The sequence below is a fragment of the Myodes glareolus genome, chromosome 11 (assembly GCF_982192425.1).
Source record: "Myodes glareolus chromosome 11, mMyoGla1.1, whole genome shotgun sequence".
NCBI lineage: Eukaryota > Metazoa > Chordata > Mammalia > Rodentia > Cricetidae > Myodes > Myodes glareolus.
The window spans coordinates 14,784,570-14,808,296 of record NC_142036.1 but is presented as its reverse complement, the minus strand read 5'-3'; the positions used below and the strand labels follow the sequence as shown (position 1 = coordinate 14,808,296).

At 51.9% G+C, this 23,727-nt stretch overlaps 1 long non-coding RNA gene across 1 annotated transcript in view; it reads right to left on the bottom strand.

Moving 5' to 3' along the window:
- Window positions 1-2,525: 2,525 nt before the first annotated feature.
- LOC146892505 (uncharacterized) overlaps window positions 2,526-23,727 on the bottom strand; it is a 35,923-nt gene continuing 14,721 nt past the window's right edge. Inside the window, exons 2-4 of the long non-coding RNA XR_015004370.2 lie at window positions 19,649-19,780; window positions 11,716-11,864; window positions 2,526-2,963 (exon numbers count right to left, since the gene is read on the bottom strand). This is a non-coding gene — a long non-coding RNA (uncharacterized LOC146892505). The remainder of the gene's footprint in view (window positions 2,964-11,715; window positions 11,865-19,648; window positions 19,781-23,727) is intronic.

Below are 23,727 nucleotides of genomic sequence, written 5' to 3'. Positions count from 1 at the left end.
TACAGAGCTGGCCTTGGTGCCCCTCAGGTTGAAGGGGTTGTGTGTGTGAGATTCATGGCCATAGGCTCTGCTGCCCAGTATTCAGTGTCAGGACAGAACAAGGACTGTTCAGATCGCAGGAATGGCCAGGGTTCACCTCAGGACACTCAGGATATGCTATCCAGTTCAACATTCTGTAACAAGGGGTACAATCCCTTAGACTTCATAGAGTGCCACCCAGGGCTCTTTCCTACAGAAACACTTGTTTCCAGGACATCTGAGGAACGGGTGGGTGCTGTGACTCAGCCCTGCAGACCGTTAGTTCCTTATTCCTGCTAGCATTTGTCATGAGTGCCATTATCAGCCTCGCCTTGCAGGGAGAAGGACTCTGCCATATCAGGGAGAATCTGGGGACAGCACACCTGGGCCCCCCATCTTGACTGCGCCATTTCACACTTGAACAGCCTTGAGTTAGTGAAGTAACCACACTGCACCCTGCCCCAATTTCCACACCCATACATGACAATACAGTTGGCCATCCTCATTCGTGGAAAATACTTACAAAAAAATTACATCTACACTGAACATAGGCTTCCCCTGTCACTATTCCCTAAAAAATACTTCGTGACAGCCCTTACACAGCGGTTGGCTACGTCAGCCTTGTTAGAAATCCGGACACAACGTGATGTCAGTGGGAGGAGGTGGGCTCCACAGATGCCCGCTGGCACTTTCGAGGAACTTGAACATCTGCAGATTTGAATATCCGCAGGGGTCCTGGAAACACTCACCCCAGATACAAAGGACAGCTGTGTGAACAGCCCCTAGCCAGGACAGCAGGAGAAGGACAATGCCCTGCAACACCAGGAAGAGGCTGAGTTAGGCTGATTTTTGTTTCATTTCATTGCCCGCAACAGGTGGGACTCAGTGGGCACCCCCAAGTGGCAGGTTAGGTATCACCTCCTCTGGGAGACTTCCTGGGTTCCTCATGGGTCACAGCATCATCATCCCTGAGAGCCGGAGGCTCTTGGAACGCTCCTCCCTCACATCTGCTCAGATTTCTGAGTCATGTGGCATCTGAGATTCTGGATGGAAACTCTGGATAGCAGGGACCAGGGAGGCCTCAGGCCCGCCAGGTGACTCCACAGAACACCATTCCTGACTGACCTCCAACGCAAGTAGCACTTTTAAAAAAAAATTCTTATTTATTTTATGTGTATGAGTGTTTTATTTGCATGCATGTCTGTGCACCACGTGCACGCAGTGCTTGAGGATCTAGAAGAGGCAGTTGGACACCCTGGGAATGAAATTACTAATGGTCGTGAGCAGCCATGTGGGTGCTGGGAATTAAACCTGGTTCTTCTGGAAGAGCAGCCGTTTTCACTGCTGAGCCATCTCTCCAGCCCTGCGAGGTGAACTTTTGGAGACCAGGAACCATCAGGGCGAGGAAGCCAGTCCAAGGTGTCAAACTGTACAGAGTGTGTGTACCTTGAACAGTGCTACACGACTGGTGACCAAAAGAACAAACCAGAAACACCCAACACCCAGAAGTTCACCAACAGTCTCAGCTGGAGAAGATACGGGGAGGTAGCTGGAATTTTGAAATAACAATGATCAAGTACTTAGTAATAAAACTTGCTGGATTGCACGTGGGAAATTTCAATTGGTTTAAATAGTTCAATTAGGAAAGAAAAGGGCCTGGCTATTAGTAGGCTAAGCGTCTCGCTCAATAAACTGGAAAGAGGGCACCAAAACTAGTGGAAGGAAATAAAAAACAAGAGCAGACATTGATGAAAGGGGCTGAACCCGCTAAACAAAGGGATAAGTCGAGCCTGCAGACACCCTGTAGAGGACCCGGGTTTCAGCACCTTCTGCAGCACATGTGTCCAGAGCATTGCTGTACAGTTCAAAGTTGCCAAGAAAAGAGGTTTGAGACATCCTCCCCACCACCAATGAACTAGAGTGGAGGCAGAGATGTCCCCACCATCAATGAACTAGAGTGGAGGCAGAGATGTCCCCACCACCAATGGACTAGAGTGGAGGCAGAGATGTCAACTGCCTTGGTCGACTGTTCCTGTGACTCATACATCAATCAAAACACCACAGTGTATTCTATAAATGTGTGTCGTTATTGTTCATAAATCAAACATAAGTAATTTTTAAAGAAACGCTTTTTAAGTTTTGATAATTCTGCTTAAAAATGTGAGCAGCAGTGCAAGGACAAACTGCTTGTAAGAAACTCTTAAGACCAGAGTTCGAATCCTAGAACCCACATAGATTTGGGGGCCTTCCTGTCGTTTCATAGTTTGGAAGACAGAGATGGCAGTAAACTGGCTAGCAAGACTGACCACATCAGTGAGCTCTGGGGTCAAGAAAGAGACCCGGAGTCAGTGAATAAAGTAGACAGCCACTAAGGAAGATGCCTGATGTCAACTGTGGGCCTCCACATGCACACTCACACGTGTGCACACACAACCCCACATGCACACAAGCATGCAATGCATACACCACACACACACACACAAATAAGAGAAGACACACGCAAGCAGTAGCCGTGAAAATAGTGTCTTTATTGGTCTTATTGATATAAAATCTAAGAAAAGAAAAATTAGAAATCCATACCACAAGCAACCTATATTGATAAATGTGGGACATTGATGAAACAGGTAATTTATTAGTGACTTTTCTCATTGTTGAAATAAAATGCCATATGTGACCAAAGCCGTTAAGGAGGAGGGTTGGTTTGCACTCTGTCTGAGGGCACGGGACGGCAGGCGTCCTTGGTGGCCGGCCCCCCACTGTCAGGACCCAGAGAGAGATGGATGCTGGTGCTCAGCTCGCTTCCTGCTTTTATTAGGTCTGGGACCCCAGTGATGCTCCTGTATCTTCCACGCGCAGAACGAGCCTTCCCACCTTTCTTGACACTCGGGGTTTATTCCCATGGTTAAGCCCAGCTGACAATGAAGATTAACCTTCACAGGCAATTTCTAGAAAAATATATTAATCATTATTCCAAACTGCAACATGGAGAAATGGAAACCCGGGACATCCTCACTCTGATTATTAAGAAATTGACTTTATTGTAGAATCTCCCACTCAAAACACACCAGAGAGGTTTTATTCAGAACTCTGACTTGGGGGTGGGGAGATTGATTGCTTCCTTTACAAGCCAGAAATCCCACACTCGGTCTCCAGGACCCACATTAAAAAGCCAAGCGAGATAATGACACTTGCCATCACAGCACTAGGGAGGCAGGAACAGAATTCTACAGCTCGCCCAACCTAATCAGTGAGCCCCAGGTCTGGAGGAGAGACTTTGTCTCAAAAAACCAAACCAACCAACCAAACAAAAACGTAGAATTCAGGTGACAGCGCAGAGGATGAGGTGCTCGCTGTGCCAAAGTGACGACTTGCGTTTGGATCTCCGGCAACAACATCAAAAGTTGGGCCTGGTGGTGTGGCCTGTGGTCCCAGTGGGGGGTGAGGGTGGAGGCACAACCCCTAGGAATAGTGGCCAGCCAGTCTAGCCAATCAGTGAGCTCCAGGCTCAAACTCCAGTCAGACTCCAGTCAGACACCCTGACTCAAAAACAAGCTGCTGAGTGACAGAGGACCAGCTCTGGCCTCTACATCAGCAATCACAGACTCACACACACACTCACTCACACACACACACTCACACACACACACTCACATATACACACTCACACATACACACACACGCTCACACACACTCTCACACACTCACACATACACACACTCACACGCACACACACACACTCACACTCACACATACACACACACCACAAAAGAACAAGGTGGGTGACTCCTGGAGAATGTCAGCGCTTCTCACCTCCATATACGCGTGTCCACACATACACACACTCACATGTTCACCTGCACACACAGGAACATACACATATCCCAAAAAGGGACAGAGAAGTTTAGTACTTAAGAAAAATGTGTAAAATATTATACACACTTAGAGTGACTGGAGAGTTCATTCACCTTATTCTGCCAGGTGAGAATTATCTGTGCCTGTGAGTTCTGATCCAAAAGCAATAGCTGAGAGACAAATCCGCTAGCCAGGACCCAGTGGCCTGGATTTGTTAAATACACATCTATCAGGCAGTCAGGAAGCTGTGAAGGTGGAGCGGTGTGTTGGGAAGAGGGGGAGAGCCCGTCACCCCACTGAGGCAGCCTTCCCATGCTGTGGGAACACACAGGCAGAGTTGGAGATCAGAGACTTGACCTTGCCCGTCTTCCCTCCAGGGGAAGTCTAGTGACGGAGAGCAAGAGCAGCAAACCCAGGGGCAGGGGGGCAATCGAGGGACAAAGATCTCCCAACAGTTTCCAAGTCTACAAAGGAAAAAACGGAATCGTTGTAAAAGGCATCCCTGTTATTCATTTATGCTCCCTCTTCTTGTGAACTCATCTGGTCTACAGATTCCCTTTGCCAGAGCCATGTTTGGGGATCCTGAGGCAGAGCAGTCATGACCTTGTGCTGGTTAGTTCTATCTGTTAACTTGATACAACCTAGAATTACTGAGAAAGGGGTCTGGCTTGAGGGCCTGCCCAGATCATTTTGCCTGTGAGGCTGTCTTTAGAGCAGTGTCTTGATTGTTAATTGATGTAGGAGGGCCAGGCCCACTCTGGGCAGCACCATTCCCTAGGCGGGGCTGGTTCTGAACTCTAGAGAACAGAAAAGAGCGGGTGAGAGGACACAGGCTGCATGGGCGTGTTCGTTTCTCTCTGCTCTTGATCATAGCTGTGACATGGCTAGCTGCTTGAGCTCCTGCCTTGGTTTCCCCTTACTCCCCTAACTTGTTTTATTGTCTGGATATTTGTTCCAGCAACAAAAACAAAACTGGAAAAGCCCTCAGGGAAGGAGTTGAAAACTCTCAGCCCTGGGCATCCTATGCCCCTCTTTCCATTGCCAAACAGAAATAAGACATAGGAAAGAAAGAGGGTGCTTCAGCCCCATCTCCAAACCAAACTGGCTCCTGTAGATGTGTGTCCAATACCAGCTGATCAACCCAAGGTTACGCTGTCTGGGCCAAGGGTAGCTTGATCCAAAGTCTTCTGCCACAAGAAACCTGGGGTGGGAGGAATCTTGGGCATGGCCCTCAGGACTTGAAGATTTCCCCAGGGTGGGCTCACTGCTCACCTCCTCCTGACTCTCAGACCTAGTAGTGATACCAGGTTCCTGAGGGGACCTTAATTCCCCCGGCTGTCCCAGAGTTTCGTGGCCTCATTTCCCACTGGTTGCTACCAGCAGGTGTTTTCAAGGCTGGCCTGGGAGCTCCGTGTGCCACACCTGGGACCTTCTGTGCAGCCTCAGTGCTCACATCAAGGAATCCTTCCCAGAAGGACTCAAGGTGAGCCAGTGCCCTCCAGAGATAAGCGGAATGAGCAAGGAGGCTCAGCAGTAGCTCCCAGGCAGGAAGTGGGTATAAATCTCCCTGACAAACGGTCTCTTGGAAACTGGGAACAAAGGCCGACTTGCGTGTTTATCCACCCAAAGGCAGTGCAGACGGCCTGGACCCTGGAAAGCCAATTGTGCCAAAATTGATAGCCTGCTCAGAGCATCTCATTTATTATCGAGATGTGATAGAGACACAGGCAGGCGTGACCAGGACAAGCTGAGGCCACACCTGGAGGAGAGGTCAGATGGCGACTGCTTTTGCCACTCAGGGCTCTGGTTCCCCTTCACTGCACGGCCTTCACCCCAAGGGCAAACGGGGTCAGGCCCACCTGATGAATGCCCTTCTGTAGCTGACACCTTCCTTTCAGGAAAGTCTGTCACCCTCAACTTGCCTTCCAGGTCCTGAGAACTTCCCCGGCTTGGGTGTCTCCTTCTGTCGGACACCTGTCCCCAGGGTGAGTCCAGCTCTCTCCTGAGCCCACTCTTGTCCCTTCCACATGGGCTTTGCCTCACAATCCCCATCTATGGTTGGCTTCATGGCTCTAAAGGACTTAGATTTTTTTGTATACCAAGTCGGGACAAGGCACCAGTCCCAAATACTCCACTGGCCAGTGGCTGGGTCCAGGAAGACAGAGAGGCCCAGAGCTCACTGAAGCTGCCAGTAGACCCTTCCCAGTTGTAGAGGGGTAGTGACATCAACGATGGAGGGTTGGGAAGATTCCAGAGCCAGCTTCCAAGAGACGGGGCTCCCATGATGGCATGTTTCAAACCAGAGGTGGGAAATAATGACAGCTAAGTCCCTGTCCATTCTTGTGCATGAATTTGAGAATGTGTGTGATGGGAAAGGGTGCTGAGTCCTGGGAGGAGGCTGTGACAATCACAGTATCCCAGTGCTCTGGCCTCCTGCTGCAGCCTCTTCTCTACGGGAGAGTCAATCCAAGAGACTAGCATGCTGCAGAGCCACGGGACAGGGACAGGTCCCGAAACACTGTGGCTTCTGATTTGGCTGTGCTTTCTTCCTCAAGGTCCTTCTATCCTTACCCTGGGGAGGCCAGCCCTGTGGTACTAGGCAGCCCTGTGTGGAGTCCCAAGGAAATAATGGCTAGGACTTGATGCTCTGGCCATGGGGAGAGCCAGAACAGAACTCCGTCTGCACTGAACCTTGACATGGCAGCAGCTGTGACTGGTTCTTGGACACAGTGTCCTAACAGACCTGACCCAGTGGCTTGGGCTAAGTCACACTCATATTCCTGACTCATGGCGCTTTCAGACAAAGTGTGTCTTGCTTTCAGTGTCCGAGTTTGGAATGATTGCCCTGCAGCTGTGACTAATAGTGAGTGAAGACTGCATCCACTGGAGGTAACAGAATGCATCTGAAGCTCTTGCCCCTGGTAGAGGGGACCTACCCTCTGCTCTGCTCCTTGCCCTGACTCTCAGCAACTGGAAGCCCTTCGCTCTCACTGGTCCTCTGTCTCTCGGTGGCAATGGAAGATTGGGACATGTGGTCTCTGGGCCATGAGCTATCGTCAGCTCTTGCTCCCTATAAAAACCGCCTCATTGTTCTGGCGTGGAGGAGCCAGGGGGAGCAGTGTGGGTACAGAACCCCTGCCAGGGGATTCTCTCATCTGGAGTGACTCACAGGGAGGGAGTAAAGCCATGTGTTTGTAGTTGTGTTTACCCAGATGGCCAGCCTCACTAAACAGACCAGAGGCCCTGCTCAGATCTGATATAGTCTTTCTCTCTCTCTCTGGTATTGGGGATAAAACTCCAGGTATACCTATTCTAGGCCAGTGCACACTGAGCTACTGAGCCCCCACTGGTCTCCTTTGATCACCAATACTTAATTCCCAAGGAGAAAGATTCTGTTATCCCAGAAGGGATTTGGATGAGACCTCAAGCCCTAGCTACTCTAGAAGCCTAATACTCTAGTATTAGGGTTGGTACCTTCAGCTCCTCTTCCATCCTGGTAGGAGAGTGTCCCTGGGACTCCTAGGGATCCTGGCTGACCAGGACCATTTGGTTCCTGTATTAAGTTCGGTGACATGGGTCTCCCTGGGCATCTGCCTGGCTTCCCCCTTGCAAGGCTCAGTGGGGTCTGAGTTACAGGATAAGCTCACCATGAGGACAGGTGCCAGCGCCAGAGGAGCAGCAGGATCTCAGGGACAGCGTGGCGTGTAGTGAGGAGAAGTTTGGGACTGGAGGAACCATTGTGTAACTTAGCCAAGCTGGTGACCAGTGTGGGACCCTCGGGGAAGACAGCCAACTTAGTAATACTCCAATAAGACACCACAGGAGAAAGGCTGGCGGCCCTGCGTAATGGTCTCCGATGAACACAGCATCAATCCTTGCCCATGCTAAGCCACGCCCCTTTGGTGGAGTCTATCACAGTTGCATGCTGCAATGAATTTAAGCAAATCCCCAAGTTAAATGACTTATGATAAAATTATTAGATGCATTACAACTGTAAGCCGAAATCTTGCCAATGAGAGACACTTAATTATTTTTCAGCAGAAATATCAACAGCGTCAGAATTAACCACCAAACTACTTAACGTAACTTCCACCAATTTCGCAGATCATTATCCGCTCAGTTAACGGTGGAGCTAATTGATGGAGGCCTGCCCTGCTGCTCTGGGGAGGGATAATGCTGGTGCTGAAGTCCCAGATGGAGAGAGATGTATGGACAAGGAAATCAGAAAGGACCTAAGGGCTTTCTCCAGAAAAACACAGTCATTGTGAAAGCCAAGTTAGCAGTGGGGGACGAATGGGCACCGAGGACTGTGGAGACCATGTCCCCTGTGGGCGATCCCAGGCCTCTACCCCTGGAGTTGCTGGCTGGTTTGCTCAGGAAGTGTGATATCTCACCAAGACCCACCCTGCCATACTCCCAGGTTGCTATGCTAACTGGAGACACCCTGTGTGGTTCCCTGCTCCTCATACTGTCCATGGTGTAGTTCGGTAGTTCAAGACATGGGGAGGTGGATTAGAATACACACAGAGAGGATGTGCAGGAGGCATAAGCCCGCCATTTTATATCGGGGAGCGGAGCCCACAGGATCCAGGGGAGTTGGGTAAGTGATCCTTGATGGGTTTTAGGGATCTCACGGTGGACCGAAATGGTAAATATCCAGGCCATAATGCTCGCCACATTGGATAGGATCTTCTGGAGGAGGGAAGGCTGTGGGTGTGTGGTTGAGCTGAGGATCCCGCTGCCGTCTCCCATAACCTCCATCCTGCCCTGGTGTCCCGGGACTGTGCCTGGTGGAACACGCAGTTTCAGGACTGTAGGGGTTGGAGCCCCAGCTCCCAGCTGAAGATGGTTCCTGCGAAAGATCTTTGTGGACTCCCAGTAATGGCCGAAGAGCACGAGGTGTCAGGATGCCCGCCCATTCCCCTCCCAGGGGAGCTTTGCCAGCCTTTCCTCCAAGGTCTAGACTTCCCAAGTGCTTCTGGTCCCCCTCTAGGCCCAACCCTAAGAAAAAAATCCCTTTCTCTGGAGCGCTGGGTAGCCTTTCCCAAGGTCAGCGTGTCCCCAAGTGTTCTATGCCAAGCAGCCTGCACTGGCTCCCTCCTGATGACACACAGCCTGCGCAAAGCCACTGGCCTGATGTTATTTTTATTTATATACCTGGATACTCCAGAACAGCTGCTTTATTGAGATTCATCAGTCACAAGGCTTAATTAAAATAATGCCATGTATCTAACTCAGCGTGGATCACCAAAGCAAATGTTTGTTTTGCTGCGTCAATTAAGGCCTCCCGTGGAAGCAGCAGCATCAGACAGTGAAGCCACACGCGGGTCTCACCTGGCCCCTCCCTGGATTGCTGGGATGGGGGAGTGCTCAAGGGCATCTCCCACTGTTTGTGGGCAGGACTTCCTCAATAGACGTGGGGGGGGGGGTAGGTGGGACCATGGAGTGTTTCCCCCTCCTGGTGTCTATCTCTCAGTCAGCCTGTCTTAGCTTCTCAACCCAGCTGCTTGTGTGTGGGTGTCTCCTGTGTTCCCAGGCAGAGACATTGCTTCCCCAAGGGACTGCCAGGCAGATGTCACTGAGACGAAATTCTCAAGGTCCAAGAGGATCCCACGGAGGTCAGTATGGAGGGGGTCCCAGGAGCTGAGGGGCTGAGGTACATTGCAGGTGGGACAGCTGAGTCCCTTGTGAAATTCCTGCTGCAAAATAACTCACCCTAACTTAAACTCACCCCATAACAAAAGTCTTCAAGGTAGTGCCCCAATCAGGACCCAGATGTTCCCACCTGGTCTTTCTGCTCCTAGACTTGCCTACGCTCCGGGCCCGGCACCTTTCCTGTTTCAAATCCAGCTGCACGGGTCTGTTCTCTGACAGCTTCTGCTGTGTCCACTGGACTCTGCTCTTGCTGGGACACCATAATCACATCTAGAGCCACCCCTACTTCAGGGCCCTCACATTGCCATACCTTTCTTGCTGCTCAGGCTCCCGATGCACAGGCTGAGTAGATACCTTTGGGGACAGTGCCTTGGGGACTCATACCTAATGTGGTGAGAACCTGGACTGGTAGAAAAGAAATTTCTTTCCTGGGTGTTCAGAAGGGCCAGGGCATCTGCCTTGGAAGGATGCAGTGGAGTCAGGGCATCTGCCTTGGAGGGATGCAGTGGGGTCAGGGTATCTGCCTTGGAGGGATGCAGAAGGATCAGGGTATCTACCTTGGGGGGATGCAGCAGGGTCAGGGTATCTGCCTTGGGGGGATGCAGCGGGGTCAGGGTATCTGTCTTGGAGGGATGCAGTGGGGTCAGGGTATCTGCCTTGGGGGGATGCAGAAGGGTCAGGGTATTGACCTTGGAGGTATGCAGCGGGTTCAGGGTATCTGCCTTGAAGGGATGCAGTGGGGTCAGGGTATCTGCCTTGGGGGGATGCAGTGGGGTCAGGGTATCTGCCTTGGAGGGATGCAGTGAGGTCAGAGGATATCTACCTTGGAGGGATGCAATGGTCCTATCCAGGGAGTAGACATGGACACAGAGGAGCCCTGTGGGGCCAGAAACTGCAGGACAGAGGATGCACTGTGGGACATCCACGAGCTGAGTCAGCCGAGTTTCCCCTGTGGCAGACCCTGGGCAGCGCAAAGCATGATGCCTATGCTGGAACATTCCAAAGCAAAGTCGAGATGGTGACCACAGAGCCATGATGGACCCTGGCCTCTGAGGTAGGACCCTGTACACTCACCTCCGGTGGCCCGACTGGACAGAGTTGGAGGCTTGTGAGACATCAGACAGAGCAGGAGGCCCCTCTCTTCCTAACAATGGTATGCCATTGTCTGAAGACTGTCAAGGACACATGGTCCCGGCTGTCATGTACACAGAGCCCTTCCAGACACACCAGAACCAGCGATAGCGGCTGGAACTCCAGAGCTGAGAGCCCTGTGGCTGCTGTCTGATTTCACACCAACTCAGACGTTCTGGGGACCTCCAGGCTGTGGCTTAGGGGTCAGATGCTTCCAGGAATCAACATCCTCAGGGAAGGAGCCTCAGTGTCTCTGGAGCACCTCAGAGGAGAACCTGGGGGACACTTTCATTTTCATCATCGACTTGACAGGATTTGGAATTATCTGGGCAACACGTGTTCAGAGAACATTTCCAGAGAGATTTCACTGAGAAGGGAAGGCCCACGCTGAAGGTCACAGCACCATCCCACAGGCATGGATACTGGACGGAAGAAAAAGGAGAAAGTGGGCAGGCACCAGCTCATCTCTCTGCTTCCCGGCTGCAGACACATGGCCAACTCTCTCATGTTCTGGCTGCCCTGCCTTCTTCACAGTACTGGACTGCAGCCTCCAAACACAAGTAAAAACAAACACCTCCTTACATAGGCTGCTTCTGTCAGATATTTTGTCACGAGAATGAGAAAAGTAGCTAATACACCAGGTCTCATCCCAAACGCCGACACCATCTGCACTGACTCCACTACTAAACCCAGCCCAGAGCGCAGACCAAGCATCACCTCCTCCAGGAAGCCTCTCAGGCCTGCCCGGGCCAGTCAGTAGTGACCCTCCTGTCCTCTCTACTTGTGTGCCCCTCACCCCATTTCCGAGTACCAGGTACCCAGAATCTGTCTGGCAATGACGTAATGAAAGCTAGTTGCTAGGCAACCTGCCTCAGCTCAGTCAGGAAAATCTGCTCTGGTTTGAAGGGCCCCTGCCGATTTCTTAAAATATCAGCTCTTAGCGCACATCTCATCCCAGAGCAGAGAGAATGCGCGCGGTGTTGAGAGCGCTGGCAAGCCCCCCCAGGCCTCTGCTCCCCGACTATGCTGGCTTCTGAGAGCTGATCGTGTGAGACTAACCTCATTGTCTTTCCTTGTCATGGTCCTTAGCCCGCAGATGAGGGAGCTGTGATTGCCGTGACTTGGGCAGCCGTTTGTGGAGTCTGCCATGTGGTTCGCGAGGATGAAATGGGAAGCGCATCCCAGATGATCTGCTAAGTGAATGTTGCCTGTTGTATATAATTATAGACAAAGGCGTTAGCTAATGGCCCCGTGTAACCCTGCAGGGAGGTCTGCAGCGCCACAGGGGACTGACATCAGTCCGGCATTGTCTGATACTCTTTATCAATGATGTAGGCAGGGACGGAAAGGCCTGCCTGTCAAGATGGTGCTGAAACAAAGGATGAGAAGAGCATGCAGGGCAGGGCCATAGCTCAGGATCATCCTGAGTGGAGATGGCTCAAAATGTAGGGTGGGGGGAACCGAGTAGGGAAGCAGCAGGGCCGTCCATACAGGAGCACTGAGTAGGGATGCAGCAGGGCCGTCTATACAGGAGCACTGAGTAGGGATGCAGCAGGGCTATCCCTACAGGAGCACTGATAATTGGCTGTTAGCTCAGAGGCATGGCTCAGCCAAAACACAAACCAAGAGTTCAGGCTCACAATGCACCTATCTGATGAAAAACCCAACACACAGTTTCTAAAACAAATCAATAGAAAAAACAAGCAAAAATATTAGGAACTTCAGAAAACAAGACATCCAAGGGCCCACATGGATCAAGAGCGAAGGTTAATGTTGACAGTCATCAGAAGGACCCGAGCTGTGACCACAGTGTGACCTGATCTCCACAGTGAGTGACCGCAGGAAAGTGGGAAAAATGTAACCTGCGAGCAGAGACCTGAGAGTGTCCCGTGTCACTTCATTGTGCAGTGGGCACTGTTTGGCCAAGCTGAGCAGACACAGTCCTGTGTCCCCACCACCAAGTCTCCTCACAGAGCCCCGTATTTTGTTGCTTGTTCAAAGTAGTTAGAGCTGTCTTCAGTAGTTGCAAGCCAGAAATACCCAGTGACTACCCACAATGACTGAACACACTGCTGACTTTAGCCCATGAGCGAACTAGCCACTGCTGTGTGTAGCTCAGGGGATGCAGCATGACCCAAGGAAGCCAGAGGTGAAGGACAGAGTGCCCGTATGCTCTGATCAAAGGTCAAAGCCAGGGGCGTGACTCGGGGCTTCTGTGAGGCTGGAGATGCTCGCGTCTGCCCTGGGCTCCAGCTACAGGTGTTCTCGTCTGTGTAAAGTCGGCCTTGCTTCCGGGGTGCACATCTGTGAGGATGTGCTGCACCACAACGCATAATTTAGCTGATGTGCATGCGAGCATAAATGAAACAGCTGTATCTTTTGTTTCTTTTTGTCAGGGGTAGAAATTGGACCCAGAGCTGTGAGCATGCTTGGCACGTGTTCGGTTTGCTTTTCACTGTTACTTTTTTACAGTCTTAGGACAGGATCTCTCACTCACTGCCCAGGCTGGCCTTGAACTTGCAATCCACCCACTTGAACACCCAGAATGCTAAGATTACAGGTAGCCTTGACAGTTGCTGTGACCAGTAGAGAACCAGTGAGGTTGTTCCTTTGTTCTGAACAGTAGCAGGCAGGAGCCATTCCCTCCAGAAGGTGGGCAGAAAGCTCGGGGCTGTGATTCCTGACAGAGGGAGGCAAGGGAGACAAGCCCTCTAGTGTCCCCACCTCCATTGGAGGCACTATCCTGAATGCAGATCGGGATGGAGAGGCCTGGTTGGGGGTGGAAGTAAGATGGTCAGAATTTAGGTTACGACACCAAGAAGAGAACCGGAAGCAAGTCCTGATGCCCATACAGGGTCCCCTGGTATCTATGCTAATTAACTCGTAAGGGCATGGGGTGGACTCCATGGGGGTCGCTCAGAGGGCGAAAAGGAAGTGAGAGGCTGGACACTTCTAGAGCGGACATGGTGCTGGGACATTTAAGGTCTAACTAAGATGGCAGTATTCAGTCCTTAGGGCCTAGGCTGTGCTGCTTACATGGTAGAAATTGGTTCCTTCTGGTTTGGAGTCTAGAAGCATTCCAGGTTCTGGTGGGGTCCACTTTCTGGCTTCCGGTTGGCTGCTTCTCATTTATATCTTCAGTGATTAAGGGTGGGGGAAGTGCGCAGAGAGAATGAGGGAAGAAGGAGAGGAGGAGAGAAAGACAGGAAGGGAGAAGGGAAGTCTGAGAGGGAGGGACTCTCATCAAATTAGAGCGCCGCTTGTGACCTCAGTTGACCCCAGAGACTCTATCTTCAGTTTGCTGTGTGGGGGTCAGGGGCTTCAGCAAATTAACTTTGGAGGGACACAATGCAGCACCTGCCAACACCCCAGGCACTGTGGTGAATCAGTTGGAGAAGCCACAGCCTTGCTGGATGATACACTAGAGTCAGAATAAAGACAAGTCACTGCTACCAACCGTGAAAGCAAACCTCTGAATTCAGATTCTTGTAGCAGCCAAGTACACTCTTACAAGACAAACCTTTCCACGTCTGAGAACCCTGGGCAGAGGTAGGACAACACTCAGTGGTGGCCTGTACCAGTCATTGCTAGCAGATTCTGAGGAGGACAGCACAGGGGCAGGTTCCTGAGTGCGCCAACCAAGATGGCATGCAACCAACACCAACCAGGATGGCATGCAACTAAGTCCAGTGAAAAACACGCAAGCAGAGCTTAAGGCCCCTTGGCTGCCAGTGGAAGGAAGGGAGGGAGGGAGAAGGGGGGGGAAGGGAAGGGAGGGAGGAAGAGGGGAGCTGGTAGGCAGGCAGGAAGGCTGGAAGAGTGGCAATCAAAGATGGCACATGTAGATTTTGACACTCGTCCTGGCTGGTTCAACACAACCCAGAGCAGCCAGGAGTGACATGGAGACCTGAGCTGCCACCAAGGGCAGGACAGTGCAGCCTGAAATGCAGGAAAGTCATACACGGTCTCTTAAAAACTAAATCATGGCTAAAGACGACCTCCATTCGAGGCTGACACAGGTTTATAGGAGGACTGGCCTGTGTGGAGACGGTCTCGCTGTACAGCCCGGGCTGGCCGGGAGCTTTGGGTCTCCTACCTCAGCGTCTCATGGTGTTTCACACCAAGGCCACTGCTCTGCACTCCTGAGATGGGAGCTGCACCTTTCCGTTTAGGGGTGCTTCACCTCCTCCCATTCAGGGGTATTTCACCTCCTTCACATTTGTTGATGGAAACCATTTGCTTTCTTTCCTCAGAGAGTTTCTTTCACTTTTTTATTCCTATCCCCCTTCCCTTTATTCTCTCTTTGATTTCTAAAAAGAGACTGCTCGTTATTATATAGTAATATGCTTATAAACCATGTGACACCTGCCCATTTCCATGTAGGTACATAATGGGTTGGAGCGTAGCCCCACCCTCACTGTTGACGAATGTTGTTGCAAGGGCTGGTGCGCGGGTACACCTTATAGTCCTCGAACTTGGAGGGAGGCAGGAGAATCAGAACCCAAGGTCATCTTTTGCTGCGTGGAAAGTTGAGGTCAAATCAAATCAATCAACAGAAAACAAACCCCCAAAAGACAATGTTTTTGCTCTGCATAAGGGTATTGTGAGAAGTTAGCCTTCCCTAGAATCTTTCTTCCCTTGTATCTATTGAGAAACTCCTACTTGGTCAAGATCGTCTTTGGTTCACTTCTGTCCAGCTCCCATGAACTTTGCCATGGGTTCCAATAGACAGCTGGCTTGGGTATCTATGTATATAAAACCTGTATGTTGGCCAGGTGTAGGAGTATAAGCCTATGACTCCAGGACTCAACTCATGAGACTGAAGTAGAAAATTTAAGATTTGGAGACAAGACTGGGTGACAATCTCTCTCTCTCTCTCTCTCTCTCTCTCTCTCTCTCTCTCTCTCTCTCACACACACACACACACACACACACACACACACACACACAACTCCAACCATCACTTAACCTGTGATCACCTGTTCTTTCTCATTGTCAAGTCCTGAACTTTTGAGCCTTTCCCAGACTCAGGGTAAAGGGAGAAGACAGCAGCTTGGACCACACTGGGAGCTCATTCATACCTTCACACGAATTATCCCAGAACATCAGCTATTTGTGAGGGAGCCCTCAGTGCCACACTGTGGAGCAGGTTTTCCTCTGTCTCCCAGCCTCTGGCTCAGCCATGGTTTTCCTCCTATGCCACTGAGGGTGGCTTTTATCCCTGGGGCCTCCAGGTTTAAGCTTGCTGTCTCCTCACTCACTCACCCACAGCAATGACAGACACAGCATCCTGCTTCCAAATCCTGTTGACCACTGACAGCCCACCAAAGGCGCTATCACATAGCCAGACACACAGGGACAGAGAAGTGATGATTCACATGGGGGTACCTGTGGGAGCAGACACCACACACTCACTGATTCACACAGACACACAGGGACAGAGAACTGTTAACTCACATGGGGTACCTGTGGGAGCAGACACCACACACTCACCGATTCACACAGACACACAGGGACAGAGAACTCTTAACTCACATGGGGGTCCCCCACTGTCCAGTTTTGCCGCCAGGCCCCTGAGTACAAATGACAGGGCAGGAGGCAGTCTTGGAGTAGGGGTGTGGGAACTCTGCTCTGCAGCTCTGGGCTCCCTGGTTCTTGGAGTCTACTGGGAGATGGGAAGTGCAGGGGTGTGGGTCCAGGGCCATCATGACTTCCTTCTGAATTTTTCACAGAGTGATTCTCTGTCCCTCCTGTGTCCCTACCTTGTTTTAGGATGGACCTATGGGAGACCATGGTGGTGGTTTGAAGGCTGCCTTGCAGGGTCAGGGCTCAGGCATCTGTATCCTGTGTACCTGCTTCCTTTCTCTCTACCACACACCGTGATCAAAGACTTCTCCTGCGGCACATTGCTTATCCCACCTTCCGTGGGACTTAGTGCCAAAGGTTCCCCAGGGCTCTGCACTGGGCCCTCCTGCCCCTTGTCCCCAGGAATAGGGCTTTCCTCAGTAGAGAGTCAGCTGAGGAAGAACAATGACAGACGTCAAAGCTAGTGGGCCAGGCATAGGAGCGGCATACACGGTGTGTGTATGTGTGTGTGTGGCGGCAGGCGGGGGGGAGGGTGGATTCTCCCAGCTGCCCACATAGGCTGCCTGTGGTCCCCACCCAGCCCTTGAATATGGATTTGTGCCTCAGGACAGGAGGCACAGGCTTGGCCTTAATTAGACGTGATGAGTGTGTGTGCCTGGAATCAGCATCAAAGGGGGACAGCCGCCCACCACCCCTTCCCTCTCCCCTTCCAAGGACAGCATCTGCTTCCTCCCTCCCTCCCAGGGCAGGCCGGCTCTGACAGAAGGCCCAGGAGTCCCCTCTATTTAATTAGGACGGAAGTTCTCTCAACCCCGGGAAAGGATTTAATTTCAATATTTCCTTTGCTGGGCTGGGATCCTCCGGTCCCTCCACACCAAAGGCCTTTCATGGCAGTTGGCCCAGCCTCTCCCCCTCACTGGGTGTCAAAACCAGTCCCAGAGAACAACCAGGAGGAGCCAAGGGCTATGTGTGTGTGTGGGGGGGTAGAGATAAGGTGTGTGTGAGTGTGTGTGTATGTGTGCGTGTGTGTGAGCACATGTGCGTGTGCATGTGTGAGCATGTGCGTGTGCATGTGCATGTGTACATGTTGTGTGCGTGTGTATGAGTATGCAAAATGTGTGTGTGAGAGTGTGCATGTGCATGTACATGCGTGTGAGTGTGTGTGACTGGAGTGTATGACTGAATAAGCGTGCGTGCATGTGCCCGTGTGCGTGTACGTGTGCATGTGTGTGTGCAGCTATGACAAGAAACCCCACCCCAACCCTACCGTGCAGTCTAACCCACAGCAGCAGGGCCCTAGAGCCTGCAGCCATGCAGTGCCCTTGTTAGGCTTCTTCGGCCAGATTGGAACTAACAAGGAGCCTCACTGACACCTGATCTCAGACTTGAACCTCTGGATCATTCCTGAACCTAACATTTGCTGTGTGCATTAGCCTGGCCTGGTGTACACATGTTTGTGAGGGTAAGCGCATGTGTAAGCATGGATGTACACATGCACCTAAGTGTGCCTGGGCATTTATAAGTATGTATGCCACATATATGCACACCTGCTTGATGACTGTGTGCACTTGTATGCATGTGAACACACGAGCACATTTGTATGTGTGCCTGTGTATCTGTGAGCCCAGAGGCCTGGGATGAGCCTGGTTCCTGTCATCTCCTTTACACTACTGGATGCTCTGATCTTGGCTCACCTCTGGAGACAGGACCAGCCAGGTCACAAGACAGGTACTGGATAAGAGAGGCCTGTAGGGCAAACACACGTACATACGGTCAGGGAGCAGATTCCTAACTTAACCCACACTTGGGAGGTGGGAGAGGGGCGCTAAGGTCCGGGAGTCCTTTTCTACGAGGCCCTGGTCAGCTGTGTTCTCCCAGCTTTGCTCTGTCTGCCACCAGCTCCCCTCTACCCCATCCTCTGTACAGGACAAAGATCAGCTGGGACCTGGCTCTCAGCCCAAGTGGTCCTCAGCCCCGCGGAGGCCGCTAATGAGAGGTGTCAGCCGGTAGCTCTTCAAGAGAGCTCACCGCCCTGAGCAATTTCTTAAAAGGAAAATTCTAACCTTAAAGAGTCCTTTGAACACATTGTGAATGAACAACGAACACAGCCCAGACAGCTTCTTAGAATTACCAAAGGGTGCAGATTTGTGAAAAGAGAGATTGATTTCCATTTGGTCTCCTGAATACATTTCCCGTGTTCTCGAGGTGTTTATCATGCCTTGTACTAAAGGTGAGGTGGGATCCTTGGCTAACAAATTATGATCATTGGTATTCTCCCTCCCTTTTCCATCCCCGACCCAAGAATTTATGCATTTTCCAGACAAAACGTGCTTCCACAGACAGCGCTGGCATCGTCTTCACGGCAGTCAAGTATTGATGGTATTGATTGCGCTGTCCCCAGCATATGTATGTGGATGGACGCCCACAGCCCACGGGCAATGTGCAGCAGCTTGTGGGGACTTCGCCCCAATCTTCAGCCCTCTCTGCTGCTCCTGGCTCACTGTACCTGCCCCAAATCCATCCCCAGACTAGCCACTCGGTGGACTATATAGTGCATGTCTGCCTTGGGTTGGTTTCTTATCTACTCCCTATGCCTGCCATTCAGGCCTATCAGGAGAACTGTGCTCACCAGAGAGCCCAGGCCTGCATACAGTACTCACTGTGTACACATTGATGTGTACATGAATGGATTAGAGGGCAGAAAATGTGTGTATTTTGATAGAGAACCAGGAATGGGAGCCCCTGAGCGATGAGGCAGGAATCCTCAGCTATTTGGAGAGAGCCATTGGGTTGGAATCTGGGTCTCAGATCTGTCCCCCCAGGACTTCCTTGCCAGGCACTGGCCAGCTAGAGGCCAAAGACTTCCCATCCCCATGTATCCCCAGAAAAGGCACTGTAGAACCCTGGAGCCAAGGTGATAAAAGCCACGGAGCCCCTTGCACGGCAGAGCCCTGCTACCACAAGGCTCAGGAGGCAAATTTACAAGGAACTTTCTGGATTGCTTTCTTTTCTGTTTTATAAAATACCTCTCTAAATGTCTGCATATAGCTCTCTTGAGGGATGGAGGGAGAAAAATAGCAATTAAAGTCTTGTCATCAGACTTGTTCAGGCCGTTAAGTTGTTCAATCTTGCATAAAAAATCGGTGCATGTACTTGACGTGGGCGGGAGCACCTGGCGAGGCTAGAAATGTAAATCACGGCGTAATGATATGCATGTAGCCTGCTGGAGGCAGCCTGGTCCATGCTGCCAGGACAAGATCATCCCTTGCTTCAGCCCTCTCTACCTTCAGGGATCCCAGCAGAGGTTGGGACAGGCTTCTCCGGGCATGTGGTAGTGCTTTGGCCCCAACTGTGTCCCCTTTCCCAGCCGTGTTCACAGCTGGAATCACACACAGAGACAGCTCACCATGCCATCTGCTCAGAGAAATGTGGCCACGCTCCTGGACAGAATCGCCACGGCTCTCGGGTTGTGCAAAAGAGCCAGCCAGTCATCTTGGAGTTCCGATGGGCTGGACAGTGCTGAGCTCAGGCATGGCACCTGTGGGAGAAAGAACAGTAGGCAGTCATGACCAGGGGCATTATCTGCATGTGGTCTTTGAGTTGGAGCATAAGTGAAGCCACCAGACGAGGGGGCCACAGCCCTTCAAGATGCATTTTTCGCTACCTCCCTGGCAGGAGTCCTCAGGCATTCCTGTCTCTCAAAGCCTGGATGCCAGGTCTGCCCCTCAATGAATGTCCTCATTTTATGGCATCTCAGGAGAAAGATAGCTAAGGCTGTAGAGATTCATTCCCCTCTGCAAGAGTGTCGTCTATTTTGACACATGTGGTTTAGTTTCAATTATTTATCATAACACCGGAGAAGGCCACGATAAAAAGCCCCGAAGTGTGTTTAACTGCAGCCTCGGTGAGGGCGACAGGTGCAGCCGGCGCTGGCGGAAGGCTCCTGGGGAGGGGAGGACGCCCAGCTGTGGGAGGGGAGGGTGGGGATAGCATGTCTGCCCCCTGGGGAGTCCTCTGGCTGGAAGCATAGTGGCAGTGGAGCTGCTGTGTGCTGTGGAGCACAGAAGTGACATCTTGTTCCAATCCTGTCTGAAGAGTGATTGGAAGCTGAGCCTCTCAAGTGCCGGGATGAAGTGTTGTCTCACCCTGCCCCCTTCAGCAGTGACAGCCACCAGAGCAGAGAGGAAAGAGCCTTTGGCAAATTCCCAGGGCTGTTGGGATTCTCTAGCCTCGAACCGTACACACCTGTCCGTCCATGCATCCATCCATCCATCCATCTATCTATCCATTCATCCATCCATCTATCTATCCATCCATCCATCCATCCGTCCATCCATGCATCCATCTGCCTCTATCTGTGACACAATTTGCAACACAGACTCTGCCTTGGGTCCTTGGGGTCTTGAGCAAATGGCTGCTCCTGACGAAGTGGCCGCCACTGGCATCTGCTGTGTCTTGGTGCCGCTCTCACCATCCACCCCGGAGTAGCCATGATGACTCTGGTTACAGCTGAGGTTACCCAGGCTCTGGCAAGCTGACTAGCCAAGGGCTGAGTGGATGGGACCCAGAGGGAGGAGAACTTTGCCTGAGATGGGTGGGCAGGATCTGCCAGTTCAGGTACCTCCTACTACAGGGTGGTACTGAGGCTCCACAGAGCAAAAGACGTGGCCAGGGTGTACAAGGTTCCAAGTCCAGGAGTCACCTTGTCCTGGCTTCCTCTGGTCTGGGCACAGGCTGGGGCTCCACAGAGGCCCCTTTTCTCAGACAAATGTGTCCACGCTGAAACAAGCCCAGACCAATGCTTCCATAGACTGGTTGAAGACAAGTCTGTATCAATCTTGGGGAGGCTGTACTCCACGCCGCACCCTGCTTTGATTTACAAAGGGAGGAAATGGTCGCAGGGTCGACGCCTGGTTCCGGTTTGGATTCTGCACTATTCTCTGCGTACTTCAGCCCGGCATTTATTTACACCACTGGAGTGTGAATTCTATGAATAAATTTTATTATCTCGGGGCTTCGTGATGACAAAAACATGAAAGCCATTCGGATGGTGAGATGCCCCTGCCTCCTCATTATGCCCAGCAGGGCCGGGGGAGGGGCCTCCTGGGAGCTTCATTTAGATTTTAATTAAACTGACTTTCCCCAAACAATTTGCAATAAATTAGTGCCAACCAGGGCTTGCAACAACTAGGCATAAGACACAGGCTTATGGGGTCACAGCATGAGCTCTGTCTTGCTCCGTCCTAAGTTTGTAGAGCTGTGAATTCCCAATGTCCTCACCTTCCTGGGCCCCACTATCTGATGCTGGGAAGCTATGGACCCTGAGTTTCATGCGTGGCCCAATCCCAGCTCAGCCTGGTCAACTATACCAAGATGGCCAGAGAAGAGTGGACCCCACGCTCTATGTCATTCAAGCCAATTCTCCTGAGGAGCAGCAAGATAGCCCCAGATAGCCTAGGATAGCCCCAAAGAGCCATATTTGGACTCCAGTTTAACATGTTCAGTGCTCCATGGGAGTGTAAGAATGGGGCTGGAATGTCAGCAGCATGTGACTTCAAAACAACAAACTTGAAAGAAACTGAAGGGGGATGGGGGAGCAGTCAAGGTACCCAATGTCTACCCAGAGGGGGTTGTCTCTGTCCTGGCTGGAGGATCTGCTCCTACAGCTGGCTGCCCACCACTCAGTGCCACCCGGTGCTGCTGCCACCTGGTGCTGCTGCCAGCCAGTGCCGCCACATTGCAAGGCAATAATGTTTCATGGCGGTTTTGCTTGTGTGCAGACATAGCTCATTGGCTTTATGGAACACCTTCAGCGTGTACTTCCTGAGTAAGGAGGACGGCTGTTTCGCAGGCCCTTGAAGGAACACCTTGGCGGTCTGAGTGTAAAGCGAAGAGGTCTGCCCCCAGCAAACACCTGTCTGGTTTTCAGTTGCGGTCACAGGCGGTGGGAAGAACCTGCAGCACAAATGGGATCCACAGAATCCCCTGAGCCCACATGCCTGTTGGTGTGGGGTAAGGTCGCTGTTTGCTGGGTGGCACATCTTCCTGGAGTGACCTTGATGGCCTCAGGGTAGTGAAGATGGCATCCCCCAGCAGTGCGACAGGAGACCTGAACGATAGCCAGGAGATCTGAGCCGTGTCCAGCTCTTCTCCCTGCTCCCTCACCCTTTTCCCCATCTGTCATTTGTGCCTGGACCAGAACTGGTGTCAGTGGGTGGGGAGGGCAGGGAGTACTGAGGTAGGAGCAGAGCTTTGTGAGTCAAATGAGGCTCGTTCACTCTTGGGTACATCCCATCTCCTTGTAGCTGGCCTGGAGACTTGCAATGGCTACACTGCTGGCCTGGCTGAGCTGCCCAGCCCAGCCCAGTAGAGAGCTGCAGACACAATTGTGTCTGGGCTTGCGACAGCATTAATAGAGTCCACACCCTACCTGTCTCCAGGCGTGGTGGGACCTTGGTGCCAGCACTCAGCTCCCAGTGTGATTCTTCTTGTCACTGGCAGCTTCACATGCACTGGCTCCCAGGCCTGCAAGGCATGGCTGGGCCCTGGGCCATCTCTGCCCGGCATTGTTCCATCTGTGGGAAAACCCCAGCTGCTTGGCTGCCTGTGCCACGCCCTCTGTTTCCCTGTTCTTGTTCCAATCTTGGAGTAAAGCCTGTAGGAAGTATCTGCAGCTCTGGCCAGCCACCTCTGCCTCTGTATTCACCACAGTCAGTCAGGAGCTAAAGTGGGGCTGGAGCCTGCAGGCCAAAGTATAGTCAGAGCCAAGAAGACTCTTCTATGTGGGGAAACTGAGGCACAGAGGAACCAGAGAACTGCAGATAGCACAGCCCAACAAGAAAGGTAGGCTGAGTGGGGTTCCCTGGTGACTGAGGATAGAAGGAGCTCTTGGGCCCTCAAGTTGTAGTCATGGTTCCCAGGAGCCTTCTGCCTCACTAAACAGCTGGGCACAGTCTGAAGAATACTGGGCACAGAGCCTGGAGATGTGCCAGCGGTGGTGGTTACTGTGAGAACTATTTTAATGCTCCCAGGTGCCTTGTGGGGTGGATGCTTCCACTCTACAGACAAAGTGCGAGAGCAGACCAAGACCATGGGATCCCAGGAGCCTCTGACTGCTGAGCACATGGCATATCCAGGACCAAGCATCCTACCAGAACCCTGAGTCATCTGACCTGTGTGTACATGTTTGTGTACATGTGTGTATATGTGTGTGTGCAGATTTGTGTTACACGTCTATGTGTGAACAAGTTTAGGCACTTCAGAAGCAGAGGCAGACCCCTAGCCTCAGAGTGCTGCCCCCGTGGTTACCTTCAGACCTCCCAACAGTCCCACTGGGGACTCCTTGTCAGCTGAGCGAGCTCCCTTTCCGGCCACGCACCTGCCAACCCTCAATCCCACCTCCTAGGCTGACATTTTTGGCTTCAGGCCCTAGGCCAGCCTGCCAGACCCCAGGGGAAGATGGCAGGTCTGTTCCGCTGTTTGACA